The sequence below is a fragment of the Pelodiscus sinensis genome, chromosome 23, assembly GCF_049634645.1.
Source record: "Pelodiscus sinensis isolate JC-2024 chromosome 23, ASM4963464v1, whole genome shotgun sequence".
NCBI lineage: Eukaryota > Metazoa > Chordata > Testudines > Trionychidae > Pelodiscus > Pelodiscus sinensis.
Genome location: NC_134733.1, coordinates 6,028,881 through 6,045,884, shown reverse-complemented (window position 1 = coordinate 6,045,884; position 17,004 = coordinate 6,028,881). Strand labels below are relative to the sequence as shown.

Below are 17,004 nucleotides of genomic sequence, written 5' to 3'. Positions count from 1 at the left end.
ACTACCCACCCAGAGAAATAAAAAAGCAAATTGAAAGAGCCAGACGAATACCTAGAAACCATCTACTTCAAGACAGACCCAAGAAAACCAACAATAGAACACCACTTGTCATCACCTACAACCCCCAACTTAAACCTGTCCAACACATTATCAATAAACTACAGCCTATATTGGAACAGGATACCATACTCAAAGAGGCTCTGGGAGACAGACCCATAGTCTCCTATAGACAACCACCTAACCTCAAGATGATTCTTACCAACCACCACAGGACATACCACACTAATACCAACCCTGGTACCTTCCCTTGCAACAAACCCCGTTGCCAGCTTTGTCCACATATTCATTCTGCTGATACCATTATTGGACCTAACCAAGTGAGTTATAAGATCAAGAACACATATTCCTGCGCATCCAGAAATATAATCTATGCTATCATGTGCTGAAAGTGTCCGTCTGCTATGTACATTGGACAAACATCTCAGACACTTCGCCAAAGGATTAATGCCCACAAAACAGATATCAGACAAGATCACAAAGAGAAAACAGTTTCTTGCCATTTTAACCAGAAAGGACACTCTCTCAATGACTTGACCACCTGCATTCTGCTACAAAGACCTTTTACATCTGCACTTGAAAGGGAATCCTCTGAACTGTCATTCATGTTAAAATTCGACACTTTCCAACAAGGACTTAACAAACATTTGAACTATCTCACCCATTACCAAGATAGTTTCCCCAATTATCACCTCTAATACCATTAACTCACAAACATCCCACTCTCCCTACCTCTAATATCATCAATTCACAGACACTTACCTTCCTTCCTCCCCCCCCCCCCCCCGCATCCCCCTCCTGTTCTGCAATTTGATTTGTCCTTTTCATATTTGTTCATTTTTTTAAATTGTATCCTTTGGTATATATGGTTATGACAACTTTCTTCCACTATTTGATCTGAGGAAGTGGGTCTGGCCCACGAAAGCTCATCATCTAATAAACCATCTTGTTAGTCTTTAAAGTGCTACATTGTCCTGCATTTTGCACAAACCCAGTGTGAGAGACAGTCCATGTTCTGAAGAGAAAGAAAGGATGTGTTATCCCCATTTTCAAGATGAGGAACTGAGGCAGAGAGATTAAAGTGACTTGCCCATGTCCCACAGTAAGTCAGTAGCAGAGCTGGGAAATTAACCAGATTCCCTGAGTCCTACGCCTGGGTTTAAACCACAAAAGACCATCTTTCATCTAGCCCTATGAGATCCTTGTGAATGATGCCACATAAATGCAACGTATTATGAGCAACAACAAATACTTCCCAAAACCCAAGAGTTGCAGGCCCAACTGAGGGTCAGAAAGCAGCAAGAAAGCCTTTCACAGAGCTAGAGGCACCAGCTCGACAAATCCCCCGTGTCAGAGGAGCCAATATTGTTCATCTCCATTCCCTCACTTCGTGTTTGTCACACCGCTCCTGTAAATATCTCCTCTCGTTAGCCTCAGCGGAGTACTATAATTCAACCCTCTCTCCCTGTGATGGTTCATGAGCCGTATCACTGAGAACAGCACGGCTCAGGGCTCAGAAAAACACCTGCAAGTCGAAACCTGAGAACTTTATTCTGCTCTTTAGATTCCTGCCTACTGGACAAACCATGTTCTGGGGGATTAGGGAATGGAGAGAGACGATTATAGCCAATTGCAGCCAGCTAGTGGACTTGCAGACGATGGGCAAAGGGGAATTTGCAGCTAGTATTTTTGCACTGGTTCAAAGCGTTTAAGAAGCTGGAAGGTTTGTTGCAGCCTTAGGCATGTTATCTCGGCTCTTTTTCTTTTCCCCTCTTTCCCTATACACTTTGGAGTCGTTTGCTGTCATAAATGCTAAATGGAGCTTGCGATCTTTAACACTGGTAAGCTGGAGTTGTATAAACAAGGTGGTAACATTTAAAGGCATGCGTGGAGATAACCACAAGGCTGAAGAGCCAGCAGGGAGCTAACACAGGGTGTTAATCCCACCTTTAAAAGGTGGAGTAAACATACAGGCGAACCACAGGGGCTGCAAATCTAAGGGTGGGTGAGGTTGGCAAATACTAGCTGGGCCCTCTCCCCATTGGGGTACTCTGAATAAAGGTCCCCCAACCCGTTGGCCATCCAGACCTTTATCTTCACATCCAGGTATGAAACCTCCCCATTCTACCCTCAGGATTCAGTGGGGACTGAGGCTCAGCTATGGAATCACCAGGCTGGTGCAGCCAATGCAGTATCCTGTCTCAAAGTTATCAGCACCAGATCCTAGAGCTGGATGAGACCTCAGGAGTCATCGAGTCCAGCCCCTTACCCAAGGCAGCACCAACCCCAACTCAATCAACCCAGCCAGGGCTCTGTCAAGCCGAGACTTAAACACCTCTAGGGATGGAGATTCCACCCCCTCCCTACGGAACCCATCCCAGAACTTCCCACCCTTCTAGGCTACGTCTAGACTGGCGTGATTTTCTGCAAATGCTTTTAATGGAAAAGTTTTCCGTTAAAAGCATTTGCGGAAAAGAGCGTCTAGATTTGCACGGACGCTTTTCCACAAAAGCACTTTTTGCGCAAAAGCATCCGTGGCCAATCTAGACACACTTTTGCACAAAAAAGCCCCGATCGCCATTTTCGCAATCAGGGCTTTTTTTGCACAAAACAAATCTGAGCTGTCTACACTCCCTTTTTCACAAAACTTTTGCGCAAAAGGATTTCTTCCCGAACGGGAGCAGCATAGTATTTCCGCAAGAAGCACTGATTTCTTACATGAGATCGTCAGTGTTCTTGCGGAAATTCAAGCGGCCAGTGTCGACAGCTGGCAAGTTTTTCCACAAAAGCAGATGATTTTGCAGAAAAACTTGCCAGTCTAGACACAGCCGTAGTGAAATAGTTTTTCCTAATATCCAACCGAGACCTCCCCAGATGCCACGGAGGAAGGGATAGGAGCCCCACAGAAGTTCTGGGTGTAATAATTTGCCTCCCTAATGTTAAGTTTACCCTGATCTCTGATGGATAGAGACTGTCTCAGAGATGCCAAGACTCAGCCATTCACCCAGCTGCCACAGAGATGCTGCTACGCGGGTACTTATGCTTGCATGGGTTAGGGTGGCACGTGAACGCCATGGTGGTGGGTGCAATTTACAAACCCAGGCCAATGATCTCTGCTGTGGAAGACTGCACTACCTTCTGCCTTGTCTCGTTTCCCTAAAGCAGGGCTAGGGGGACCCTTTTTTGGGTCGGGGGCTGCTGACCCACAGTAAAATCAGTTGGGCAGAAGACAGCGGGGGCTGGAGTGCCAGCAGGGGCTCCCCATGGCTGAGGGTGGAGGAGCCCTGAGCACCAGGGGCCAGGTCCAAGAAAGCCGGGGACCACATCCGGCCCCTGGGCCTTAGGTTCCTCACCCCTGTCCTAGAGGAAGACAAACAAGCCCTAATTCCGCACTGGCCACTCCAGACTTTCCTTGAGTTCTCAGCGCTCAGCCCTGCTCTCCCATTCCCTCCTTGGCCATCCGCCTCGCATTACCGGACAGCCACTGTAGCTATGGGGGCTTTGCATGATGCCGAAACAGGCACAAGTCTGGTGAGCCCAACCGTGGCTCGTTTCTGAAGGCGATGCACTGCAGCTTGCGGGCGGGGGGAGGGAGGTGCGGGGGGATGAGAGCTGGAGTGCTGGTTACTGTCCAGGAAGGGGGAGAGGGCTTCAATTTCTTTTCTTTTCCCTTTCCGCTGAGTTTTAATTTTAATTAAAAAATGGAACACGCCTGCAGGAGCATTATACAGATCTGAATGGTTGTGCTGGGCAATTCCTCTGCGCTGGGGCCTAGACTGAGGGCCAGAAGGACTGTTCATCAGCCCTGCAGTATAGTCCTTTGGGTCCCCCGCCCCCCACATGAAACCTGCCACGAAAAGGGACAGATCCACATACACTCGACAGTCTTTCTATTATCTCGAACAAGTGGGGCACGAGCCAGCCCCTCACTGTGGGGCACAGAAAGGAACAGGGCTCCAAAATGTGGGAATGAAATGATAAACGCTACAGAGAAATGCTACATTGATATGCAGAGTAGGCCAGCTCGTCTTCCTCCTGCGAGGGGGGCTGCGCACATCGGTCTTGGCTTCCTTCTGTTGTTGACAAATCACGCCAAGCAGAGGCAGCTTTTCTGCTTTTCTTCCCCATGTTGTCCCCCTCCACCCGCTTTTGAATTTCTTGCACTGTCTCTTATCTGCAGTCGCCCTGAAGTCTCAAGTGGCTTTATATTGTCGCAGCGAAGGAGGAAACAAAAGAGCACAGCGTGCTTCACCACCGACTCACCCACTAAAGGGGCCGTATTGTCAAAGGAGACATTCCTACCCGCTAGCAAATGACTAGAGAACCAGATAAATGGCACCAACGAGCACGCACGTTCATCTGGATTGTCAAGGGAATTCACTTGGGTTGCGGCCTCCTCCCTTTCCTGTTCACTTTCCACAAACAATAGAGCAATCGAATTGCACTAGAAGGAATGTGCAAGGAAAGCAAATTTGAAGCACGCACAACAAGAGAAAACGGCAAAGTGTATTCTTTGGCAAGGGCCCCTCTTACCCAGGCCACCGCTGGGGCCGGCCTCTTCTTCCCAAACCCTGGGGTTGGGGTTCATAGCAGGCCTCTGTGGTAGGGAGCCCAACCACTTCTTCTGGGACTCCTTCCCCTGGGCTATGTCTAGACTACATCCCTTTTTCGGAAAAGGAATGTAAATTAGACGTATCGCAATTGCTAATGAAGCGGGGATTTAAATCTCCCGCACTTCATTAGCATAAAAATGGCTGCCGCTTTTTTTCAGCACGGAGCTTTGCCGGAGAAAAGCGCCAGTCTAGACGCGGATCTTTCGAAAAATAAAGCTTTTTCCGAAAGATCCCTTATCCCCATGAAAAGATCCCTTATCCCCATAAGGGATCTTTCGGAAAAGGCTTTATTTTTCGAAAGATCCAGGTCTAGACTGGCGCTTTTCTCCGGCAAAGCTCCATGCCAAAAAACAGTGGCAGCCATTTTTATGCTAATGAAGTGGGGGAGATTTAAATCCCCGCTTCATTAGCAATTGCGATACGTCTAATTTACATTCCTTTTCCGAAAAAGGGATGTAGTCTAGATGTAGCCCTGCTGTTTCTGCTCTAATGCTGGAGTGACTCTCTCCCAAACTTTTTGCATTCTCGTTCTCGTTCTCCCTCTCCCTCCCTCTCTCTCTCTCTCTCCAGGCTTCCAGCTACAGAGGCTTCTAAAGCCCTTCAGCAAGCCTGCAGTGGAGTCGGCCGGCCCTAATATGCCTGAGCCAGCTCCCGTCCAGCTGCTTCTAATTGTCTTGCAGCCCTCTGCTTCTATTTAGCAGATCTTTTATGCTTTTAAGGCTACCACTCTGCAGCAGCCCTCTGGTCTAACTCTGCTGCAAGAGAGAGCGAGAGACAGACACCCACCCACCCTCCATCTCTCTCCCCCAGAAGACATGACTCTGCTACAGGTCCTGGCCTTTGGCTTTTGCTTTTAGCTTTAGATCCCCAGTTCAATCATCAGTGTCAGTAACATCTCTGCTTTCAAATTTTGAAGGGCTACACAGGGAGCTGAAGCTGGTCAAAAGAACAATAAAAAATTCTTCTGAAATTTTGTACTTTCTTGAAAATTCAAGAAAACAGGGTGGGAGCTATATAAATTGGGACCCTGCCAGAATGAGCCAGTCACTGGCTTTTGTTGAAAGAATACAGGGAAGAGAAAGAGCCATTTTCATGCCCAGATCTAAGCTCACTTTCCAAACAGAAGGAATGGATTGTTAGCCCCACGTTGCAAATGAGAAAACTGAGGCCCATGGAGGTGAGTCTTAGGAAATTCAGGTCTCGGAATTCACTGTGCAGTTCCCTCTCCATGGATGACTGAAAAAATGTTTAGAACCTAATTTACCCTTTTACCACTGTGGCTGATTGTTTATATTTTGCACTTCATTCTGCTTGACACACCAAAACCAGACTGCTCTGTTTCACTTTCTGTTTATAATCAAATTTCGCTTTTCATGGCAAGGTCATGAACATGCATGTTTAAAACAATTAATTGCACATGTGTGCATGCACACACATCCTGCAATCTTTTTATTCCTCTGGGGTGTGTACTGCTGTAGCAAAATCTCCATTTTAGGCTTCAACAAACTTAGCCATGGGAGGATTCCTCCAGAGGTGTATGGGAATAGCTATCCTGGCAGAGCTCCCTAGTGAGGAGACAAAACATACCAGTATAAGGAGCTCTTTGGCCAGCAGCTTCACGCCCTCCTTAGGATTAGCTATAATAGCAAAAAGGACTCATTTGACCTTGCCCAAGGTCACACAAGCAGCCTGTGGCAGAGGCAGGAAAGGAATCCGTCTCTGCTCAGCCCCTATCCATTGCTTTATTCACCAAGACATTCTTCCTCCAACCTCCCTTTAAACGGGGGATTGGGACCCGCATGAACTTCTCTACCTGCCCCCTAAAATATCCCTCTGATCACATGCACCAGTCACGGCCAGTCTGTTCCTGATTCCCAGGAGAATGGAAGTGGTGCTGCCGGAGGGTGAAATCTGCTGAAATGCAAACTGTGTGAATTTTCACCATTGCTGTCCTTTCTCCCTCTCTGACCAGGAAAACATCCCAGCAGCAGGGGAGGACTGGCAATCAAAATAGGCCTGGGAAATGGGTTGAGAACGGCCCACGTTTTCACATCGAAGACATTTTTTTATAATTTACTCTTTGACCCCCCAATTAGCCACACCCCTGACCCCTGTTAACCACGCCCCTGGCCCCCATTAGCCAGGCCTCTGGAGGTAACACTCTCAGGGCAAGATGGACACATGACCAGAAGTAAAAGGTGTCATGTGACCACTCTAAGGACTTTCCCCACTATCCTCCTACCAATAGGGATTAGGGGCTCCAGACCACGTGCTGGGCCTCGAGTTGGGCCGCATGGTGCAACTTTGGGCCAAGTGCTTTTAAAGTCCTGGGATGTGACGTCACACCACACCCAGGCATCTTCCCTCTCACCTGTTGCGTGACATTTGAGCACACTGTGCATGTGCTCCCTCGGCCCCACCGTGCTCCGTACATGGCCAGCGCATGGCGCCGGGGAATTTAAAGTGCAGGACTGCAGTGCCCCATCACAATCCCCCTCCTCCTCCAGCAGTCTCCAGCTGGCCCTTCAGCCGGGCCTTCGGAGGACGAGGACGGCCCACTGGGAAATTCCCGGTGTCCCGCCGGGCCAGTCCGCCGCTGCCCAGCAGGACAAAGATTTCTCTAAAACTGGGGGCCATAATGTGGCTATTAGGGAGCTGTTAGAGACACAGAAAGGGACTGTACAGAGACACAGACCTAGACCAGCTGATGAAGCTAAGAGAAGGAGCAGGCTGGCAGTGAAGGAATGGGCCTGGCTACCGGTCATTCCTGCCAAAACACGCACCCTTTGCTCTTTCGATTTCTTATTCCCTTTCCTCCCGTCTGAGAAGAGGCCACATACTTGACTCTATGATGCCTTCAGCATCCCTCATGGGCCACCTCTGCCCACTACTTACCAGCGCACCCAGAAGAGCACAGCTTGCTGAAGCATCTGGCTTGGCGCACATCGCTTCGACTTTTCTCCCCTGAAGGGAGAGCAATTCCCCTTGGGAAACATCTTCACAAGCTCCTAACCCCCTTTCCTGGCAAAGGGCAACCGTTCTCTACTGACACGCCCCTTGAGCTTGTCACAGACTAGCCTCTTCTGCCCAAGTCGATGATCTTGCCTTGCTGGAGGCAAAAACCCTCTTTGCTCCTTCTCCGGCAGCCTTCCCTGCCCTAAATGGCTCCTTCAGACAGAGGAGTGCTTGTTCCATAACACACCTATGGTCAAGCCACTTTGTGTTGCCACGTTGGAAGCCAAGCAGCTGGCTGGGAGGGGATGCTTTCGAGGGAGACCCAGGCGGCCACCAGAGTTGCAGTGGGTGGCCTTGAGGAGTGCTCTGAGCCGGACACATCATCTGAGGTAACTTCTAGTGAGTCCTCAGGGCCCAGCCAATCCACAAGTAAAAGTCTAAGCAGGTGACCCTCCCAAGGCAGCGATATAGGTCCCAATGAAAGCAGCCATGCTGGTCTGCTCAACATCACTCCTTTGGCGAGGGGATACTCCCAACAGCTAGTAGTTCGGACAGCTTGTGCCTGCTCCAGCCATGGCCGGTTGCCTGACAGTGACCGAAGCGATGTCACTGCTCCCTCTGAATCAGAACAGAGCCAACACCTCTGTCTGAGATGCCCATGACCCTTTGTGTTCAAATGCTCCTCAGGAAACCGCTCCCTTAACCCCCAGTCATAGAATCATAGAAGACTAGAACTGGAAGGGACCTCAAGAGGTCATTGAGTCCAGTCCCCTGCCCTCACAGCAGGGCCAAGCACCATCTAGACCATCCCTGACAGGTATCTGTCCAACCTGCTCTTAAATCTCTCCAGAGATGGAGATTCCACAACCTCTCTCGACAACTTATTACAGTATTTAACCACCCTGACAGGAAGTTTTTCCTAATGTCCAACCTAAACCTCCCTTGCTGCAGTGTAAGCCCATTGCTTCTTGTCCTATCCTCAGAGGCCAAGGAGAACAATTTTTCTCCCTCCTCGAGACACCCAAAGGAGACGACTGTGGTAACAGCTAGCCCCAGGGATGTCAACTTGCTCCTCGCCCTTCCACCCTCACCTCTAGCCCCTTTTCCTACATATCTGGTGTCACCAGCCATCGGTAAAGTCACCATGTGGCTCTTTCCTCCTTGCCCTCGTGCACAGAGCCCATGATCATAGAGATGAGCCTCCAGGTGGCTAGAGAGGAACTGTGACAAACATGGCCATTTCCTGCAAAATCTTATTGACTTAAGTTAAAGTATCTGTGGAGTCCATTGTGCTAAATTCAGCGGCAGTAGTATCGTGGGGTGTGATGTAATTCCTAGGCCAAAATTACACTGAGTTGGCCTTAGTGCTGAGGGTAAAGATCTGTAATTTAGAGTAAAATAACATTACAGGATTTTAATTGACCTCAAAACAAGCATTTCTATAGGGAAGGGAAATACAACCCCTCGTGTACAGGTAACAGATCATGTTTCAGGGCTTGCCTTTAGCAAGCAGCATGATCTAGTTGGGGGGACACTGGACAGGAATGCCAGAGACGTGTTCCAGTTCACCCTCTTGCCCATGGCCGCAGACCATCAGTGCAAGTTTCCTCCCCTCTGTTTACCCTCCCACCTGTATAGCTTGTCTCTTTAGATTGACCGTGTCCCTTGTCATAAACAGTGCCTAGCACAATGGGGCCTCAATTCTGGCTGCAGCCTGTAGGCTGGGGATGGGCAATAATTTTTGCAGGGGGCCACTTCATGAATTTTGTTATGTGGTCACGGGCTGGCTCCACCCCCTAGAAAGGGCAGGGCCTGGGGTAGAAGGGGCGGGGCTGGGAACTAGCTTCCCCCCAGGGTTGTCTGGGGCTGGAGGCTTTAATTTAAAAACACAGCAAAAGGCTCACGGGCTCTGGGCCCTACTGCTACCGCATTGCCTGGCCGCCGCCTGGGGTTGCTGTGGCTATTTAGAAGGCTTGTGGCTCTGGCCCCTGTATGGGTAATGCCACGACAGAGAATCGTGAGCCATTGAAATGGGATTCTGCTGCCTGAGCCCCCGCCTGGAAATTTGATGGCACAAGCAGCAAGTGATACATAGAAAGTGGCCAGATGCAGTCCGAGGGCCGGATGATAGTGTGAGGCGGGCCAGCTCCGGCCCCAAGCCACATCTGGCCCAGCCCTGCTGCAGGCACTATACAAAGGACAAGAAGTCTATGACTGCAAGTGCTGGCTTGTTATCCACATAAAAAACAGAATTCGGGTTGGCAGAATTTGGTTTTTTTGTCATGACAAGCAGATAACCACAATGGCTATTTTTAAGTATTTTTCAAGTTTCAGTTGTGCAAAATGAGGGGTTTTCAACATTTTTTAATTTTTATCGATTAAAATTTTCACTGTTGTGGGAAATTATAAGGGATGAGACAGTAATTATTGAATGACAATAAATGTTGAGATTTAAAGAGCTAATGCACTAATTCGCAGTGTCGCAACCAAATGCGCCAAGTAAATATGCTTAAATCAAACTCCATTAAGTTCTCAAGCAACACTTTTCATAGCTTGCCTAACTTCTTACCACCAGAGGAATATTTTTTCGTTGTTTGCATGTGTATGGCAAAAATCAATGTTTACCCACGTTTCCTGATAAAAATCTAATCCTTCCAAGCCTAGGCGTGATGATCTCTGGCCCTGTGGAGGTCAATATTCATTTTGTTTGGGTTTATTTAGTCTCACCAGCCTTATCTCTGTAGAGCTGATCTTTCAGGGTTGCACCTGAGTTTGTAAGAGCTCTGTTTGACCAAGAAAATCATTTACCTGGAAGTCTGAAGGGGTTCAGCTGCATCTGCTGAGTGGCTCTGGGTCTTCACTGTTCACTTGTGGGTAATGTTGACTCAAGACAAACCAGGAAGTACTTTTCAGGGAAGGTCCTACCTCCTTGAAACAATGTTGTGCGCCTGTTCTTCTGAAGAGGAACAGAGGAAGTTAGAGATCCATGTCGGTATGATGCAATCCATCAGTCTACAATCTCCATTTTTTCTGCTTTTTTATGGAAGGAAATATAGAAGGAGCAATGAAAGATTAATAACCCACAAAATGCTGCCAACTCTAACGGCTAAGCTGACAAAACGGGAAACTGGGTGGCTCGGGGAATGAGTAGATCCGGGTTGCTGGTTCTGTAGCGTCCATCCGGAGCTGGCTTGGTTGTGGTGAATTGTGTGTAGCCGTCTCTCAAGAACTCACCACAAAAAGCAATCAGCATGACTGGCATGCATGTCAGCAGTCTTAAGGGTGACGGCGGAGCTACCCATGAGAGCTGACTGGAAAAAATAATTTTTCCTCCACCAAAAAGAAATTAAGATGGAAACATTATTTTTGTCTAAGTTTTCCAGGGCCAATTTCAAAATTCCTGCAAAAATTAGAATGGAGAAATACTTCAATTTGAAAACGCTGCCTCCTGGGGGCTTTAGTTTGGGTGCCTTGTGCGCCCATTCTCCTCTATAGGTCAGGCTCCCTATAGTTCCCATGGTGTAGCTCATGCAGAGCTGTCCCCATGCATATACAGAAAAGGTGCTTGCATAGGGCATCCCAAAATTTGGGGCACCACTGGGACTGCAGACAAGAATGGGTGAGGATGCAAACACTGTCATGATCAGAAGGAGTGCTGACTAGCATCTAGTGACTAAGGGTTAACTCAGTTAACAGATGTCGGTTGGGGTAGGACGAGGGCGGTTTGGGCAGCCAGCCAATAACAACGCAGGTAGGAATTTCAAACTGGAAAAGAAGGGTTTCTCTCTCTCTCTCTCTCTCTCTCTCTCTCTCTCTCTCTCTTTTTTGTTTGAGCTCAGAGCATTTCTCCCAGGTATTGAGGGAGATGGGAGACACTTTCTATTTCCAAGAACAGACTTCTTGAAAAGTGTAAGTAGGGAAAAGTTTAGATAGCCCATCAGGGTTTATTGTTTTCCTTGTTTGGGGATTTGGAAATCATGTCTGAGCTGGCTAATTGTTTTTCTCTTTTGTAACTAAGGATTGCTGGACTTTCCCTGAATATATATCAAATCATGGCCATTTACCACCTAGCCAATTTACTATGCTTGCAACAGTAGTTTTGTTTTGATAATAAAAGTTTTCTTTTTATTATAATTAACTGGTATTGGTTGATTGCTGTGTCCTTGGGATTAAGTGCCTAGTTACAAGGGCAGAAACCATTGTGTCTGTGGATTCCCTGTTTTTCGCAGCTCCAAGCAAAACGGAGGTTGGAGCAGGAGGGTTGGGGCTTTATCTTAGGAGGGGGATTTCCAAGTGATCTCTTCCCTGGAAAAGCACTTATTTTTATATTTTCTTGGAGTCGCTTGGGTGGTGGTAGCGAGGAACCAGTCTTGTCTCTTTTTTTTTTTTCCGGATCTCGGGGGACTGAGATTGAATACGTTTCTCTCTGGGAATTTGCAGAGACAGGTTTTTGCAGTGTTTGTTCTGCTAGCCGGCCTCCCACCTCTGCACTCAGAGTGTCAGGTTGGGGGACTGAGCCATGACAGGGCATGTCTACACTTGGAAACTACTTCAAAATAACTAAAATCAATTGAATAACTCCCCAAATAAAAAAGATCAAAATAGCGTGTCCCCACTACGGGGGAGCCTCGAAATTAGTTCGAGGCAGATTCCCTTCATGTGGATGCAGTACCCCAACTTAGAGCCATGGGAAGCACCAGGGAGTAATTACTTCGAATGACTCTGGGGAGTCGTTATTTCAAAATAGCGGCACTGGAGTGTCCACACGACTGCCATTTTGAAATAATTATTTCAAAATAAGCGTTATTCCCCGAGGAAAGCAGGCGTACAGACTTCGATATATCGGGCGTGGTAGGATGGACGTGCCACTTATTAATGCGACTTAAGGGGGAGGGTGTATTTCAAAATAAAAGCGTAGACCAGGGCTGGGGTGGTTACCTGGTTACTGCTGCTGCCAGCTCCTCACAACGAGCCATGGAGCTGAACAGCCTCTGCAGCACCAGGATCTAGGCCCCCTTCCTCCCTGCAGGACCCTCCCACATAATATGCCATGGGGAGGGGATGTGGAGAGTGCAGGGGTCCTGAGCTGGGGGTGGGAACAAGCCATATGGGGAAGGGGGGATATTAAGAACCTGGCCCACAAGGGACAATGAAGAGTCAAGGTGAACAAACTACAACTCCCATGAGGCACTGGAGCAGCACATCCAAACTGAACTCTTTCAGCTTCGGGCTGCTTGACAACCGAAGGGTTTCCACAGACAGCAGAGACGTTGCGGAAAAAAACATTCCTTGTAGTTGAAAACCCAATTTTCCATTAAAAACAATTCATAGGGAAGCGCTTTGACATTGAGGGGTGCCCAAAAGTTGAGTTCCACTGATAGCTGCGATATGGGCACCAACCAAGCTGTAACCCTTTTATCTAAGAATGGGATTTTGCCCTCAGTCCTTTTGCAAACCTTAAAACCATTTGTGCACTGTGCAACTTCCAGTGCTTTCCTTTAAAAAAAAAAGAGGAGGAGTTTTACAAGAAAACTCCACAAATTCTCAACTACCGCAGCAACGGGGACCATGTAAGAATGAAATAGAAAAATACCTGAATAAATGGACGGAATCCAAGATCATGTTGATGCAGAATTTTTATGCCTCCTCCGTGATCTTTATTTCTTGGTGAACATTCAACCCTTCTCCACGGGCCACTCTCTCGAAAATTGTGTATTCCAGATGGTTTGAGCATTTTTATACATCAGAGCCCTGTAGCTCTGCTGCACGCTCTGTTCTTTGCCTGGCCTCATCATCGCTTGGAATTTATTTCCCCCCATTTTCGACCGACAGTGCATCTGTTTCTCATAAAAGCCCAAATTCATTTTTTGGTGTGTGCTTTTCTCCAGCTCTCCCCTCCCCCGTCGCCTCACCACTTCTGAATGAATTTTAGTGCTCACCAAAGACCATAGCACATGCTGCAGACAAGCCTGCTGCAAACTGCATCTTGGCCAGTGCACCTGAACTCAGAGTGGCAAATTGTTGCAGGTTATGGACTAAACTGCCTTCAGGAACAAAGCAAGATGCACAGTGTATTGTGGACCTGAGCAAGCTTTGACCCCAAGTCGTCAGCAGTGAAAAGCTATTTGTTCTCCTCCTGCACAAATCAGTTCTTCTCAGGGAGATGCTAGGCAGGGCGGGCGTCTTTCTCTGAAGGGCCAGGAGATAATGCAAGGGCTGGAGCCAGTATCAAATCAAAACCAGGCTTTGAATGTTGGGGAAGTGTTGACAGCAGCCCCTCGGCCTGATTCTGTTGTCAGTTACACCGGTGTAAACAGGAATATCTCCCAGTATTGTCAAATTGCTAAAAATTGAGAGATTGGTTTAAAAAAACACAATACCCCAACCTTGAGAGTCAATGGGAACAGTCCTCATTTGGGTTCTTTTATTTGCCTTTAGTTTCTCAGCCCGAGGGCGTAAGCTCAAGGTTTTTTTCTGCTCTCCTCAGGATTGGAAGCTTCCCTTTCTAAACACACGAAAGCTGCGTTTCTCCGGTCACAGGACTCCAACAGCCAGCGCTGTAACAAACATGCCAGACCTGTCATGTCATCACAAGAGGGACTCAACTCACCATCCCTAGCCTTATTGAAGATCACTGGGAGGAACAAACTGAAAAGCATGGGCCCGAATCTGCCTGCAAGGTATGGGGGGTTGGACCGCCGTTTATCTGTGGATCTCATGCCTGTGCCAAGCAAAGACCTGTCTGAAGGGGAGAGGCAGGTTCACCACTCACACTAGAGGAGCTGATGAGTATGTTAGAGGGAAGACCTGAAGGAGCAGTGTTAGAGAGCATCCCAGGCTATGTAGTACCTGTACTACCACTTTGTCCTTGACCTGCTTCTCCAAGAAGACACAAGGTTTTCTCAGAGACAGCTGAGCCCCACGGAACAAAGGAGAATGACTCCTCCAAGACACCAGAGACATGGGCCTGGTTGCGCGGAGGATCAGGTCTCCTGTTCGCGGGGGTGGGGAGCAGCCATCTTGGCGATGCCACCACACAATTTTTGCTGCTTGTTACCAGAGGTCGGGTGGTTTCTCTATTCCTTCCACACACACACTCCCCGGAAGAGAGGCAACCGGCAGACAGCTGGCAAGCAACAAAACCAGCAGCCTGCAGGTGCCCAAGGGGCTTTGAAAACAGGGGATTACACCAGCCCTCAGCCCCCCTGAGCCTGCGGGCTCATCTCGCCAGGAACCACCTCAAGAGAGGAAGGGTCTGAGAAGCCTGCGAAAGCAGCGTGAGATCTGGGGAGGAAAAGGGGAGGGGGAAGAGTTGACCTTGATGAGGAAAAGAGAGGGGAATCGGGAGTTTCTTCTCCAGGCAAAGCAGCTCAGCCTGGAAAGCAAATCAAAAGGAACAGAGCACAGAGCTGGGTGCCAGCCGTCGCCACGCACTGCCTCTGTCAGGATTTAACTGGGACAGATCAGCCCTCGGGGTGCTGCAGCGCATAGGTGCGTGTGTGTGTGTGTGGCAGGCAGTTTGGCTGCACTCACTTCTCGTTTGCTTCCTCTTCGGCGTGCAAGGCAGCTCAGCGACCCTGGTGCCTGGGAACGCTCGGCCCAGAGGAGACACTTGCTTACAGGGATCTTGTCCCTCTCCTTCCCTTCCAACCCCACCCAGATTACAGCCCGAGAACCCAGGGCTACCGTGTTCAGTTGCGGTGCTGTTTGCCAAGCAATCTGGGGATACACAGAAGCTCCGTGCGCTAGTCAAGCTCTTCCTCCGGCCAGATCCGGAGAGCGGAATCGCAATGCGGAGTTTGGGTTTTGGAACTGGGCAAAAGCACTTCTTAGCCCATGCCCAGATGGGCAAAGGGCTAATTTCCAACCAAAAGCTCAGCCCAGGCAAGGCACAGTTGTCATTACTGGCATGAGATCCATGACTATGGCTGCTTAGCACCTGAGCCAAATGCTTCTGACTCATACAAAAAAAACGCCAACCCATCTAGGGGGTATTCCCTGCCCCAATGAAAGTTCATCTACAGAAAGACGTGGCCACAGACATGGCACCCAAGACATAGAGCTGCTGGGAGCGGAGGAGAAGCTGGGGAAGGCAGAAGCTCCTATGGGTTTTGGAGCTTAAGGCAGGCCTCCTACTGGAGGAGTAAGGGGGGGTGCAAATCATTTTAGCTGTGGTTTCGTGCATGGGTGGGGTGCAGCTCTGTACCCGAAGCCTGGGGCTGAACTTCCAGTCATTATGGGGAAAGATCAGGTCAGGATCCAGCCCAGCTCTGTGCCAAACCTGCATGTAGACTGAACGTCGCCAAGCGCCGCTCTTCGGGGTCTGCTTTCACGCTCACTTCCACGCTGGAGTCTTGCCATGCTCCATCTCCCTACAAAAGGCATTGAATTACATACAGCGACAGGCGCATACGTTTGCTTAGGCCAGCAACCCACCAGACCTCTCTTACTTCCAGCATCCGCTAATGCTTGCAGTTTCAGGGAAAGGCCAAACCCACAAGCTTGTGGGGTCAAATCCTCAGCTGGTGAAAGTCAATTCAGTGGAATTGTGTCACTTTACACCAGGGCTACATCTACACTGCAGGCTTTTTGCACAAGCACATCATGCTTGAGTTGCGCAGGAGCACAAAAGGTCAAAGGGACCCCATCAGAAGACACTTGCAGAAAAGACCTTCTCCTCAGGTAGAATCAGATGACGTCTGAGAGCGAGAGAGACAGCAAGAGAGAGATGATGGCTACAGCCAGCTACCTCCCCACATGCCCATCTCTCTGCGCTGGTGCAGCCCTGTGGCTTCTCCTCTCTGGGAGCACACGACCCAGCTACCCACGTGGCTCAGGCTGAAACAGATGCTCAGGCTGCCCCCAGAGATACCTCGATACAGATCAGACATGGCTCTTTAATGCTTCTGCTGACGGGTATTGTTTTGCCAGGCAATGGGCTTTATAGTCTCCTGGGGAGAAAGACTCAGAACCGGTTCCACTTTCAGCTCACCTCGACAGTATATTGAATAACCAGAGCCCTTTTCCCTGCAAAGTGTGCTGTAACTCCAAACTCCCCCTCCCCCTTTGCTTCCCATATATCTCCCGTCTCAACAACTTGTGTCTCTTACCCTGCCTTCCTATTCCAGTGACCAGGGCAGGAAGCTAAAGTGGAAGAGGAGGGGTTGTAGTGGGGAAAACAAAGCCTTGATCTTTCCCTCCTGGCAAATAATTCTAATCGCACAGACTTCATAATACAAATACATCCCAGGAGATTTTTAATAGCAGGTTAGATAAACACCTGTCAGGGATGGTCTGGATCGGGGTGGGCAAAAGAGCATCTGTGGGCCGGATCTGGCCTGCTAAGTGGGTTGATCCTGCTGCTCCCCCAATCCCAGGG

General features: G+C 48.9%; 1 protein-coding gene across 33 annotated transcripts in view; it reads right to left on the bottom strand.

The window, feature by feature from the left end:
* Window positions 1-17,004, bottom strand: part of ARHGEF10L (Rho guanine nucleotide exchange factor 10 like) — a 247,907-nt gene that overhangs the window by 19,385 nt on the left and 211,518 nt on the right. For 27 of the 33 annotated variants that reach the window (XM_075906164.1, XM_075906145.1, XM_075906159.1 and 24 more), the window contains one exon: window positions 10,434-15,997. The gene's annotated coding sequence lies outside the window, so the exon portion shown is untranslated. The remainder of the gene's footprint in view (window positions 1-10,433; window positions 15,998-17,004) is intronic. The other 6 variants (XM_075906155.1, XM_075906157.1, XM_075906162.1 and 3 more) reach the window with 3 other exon arrangements.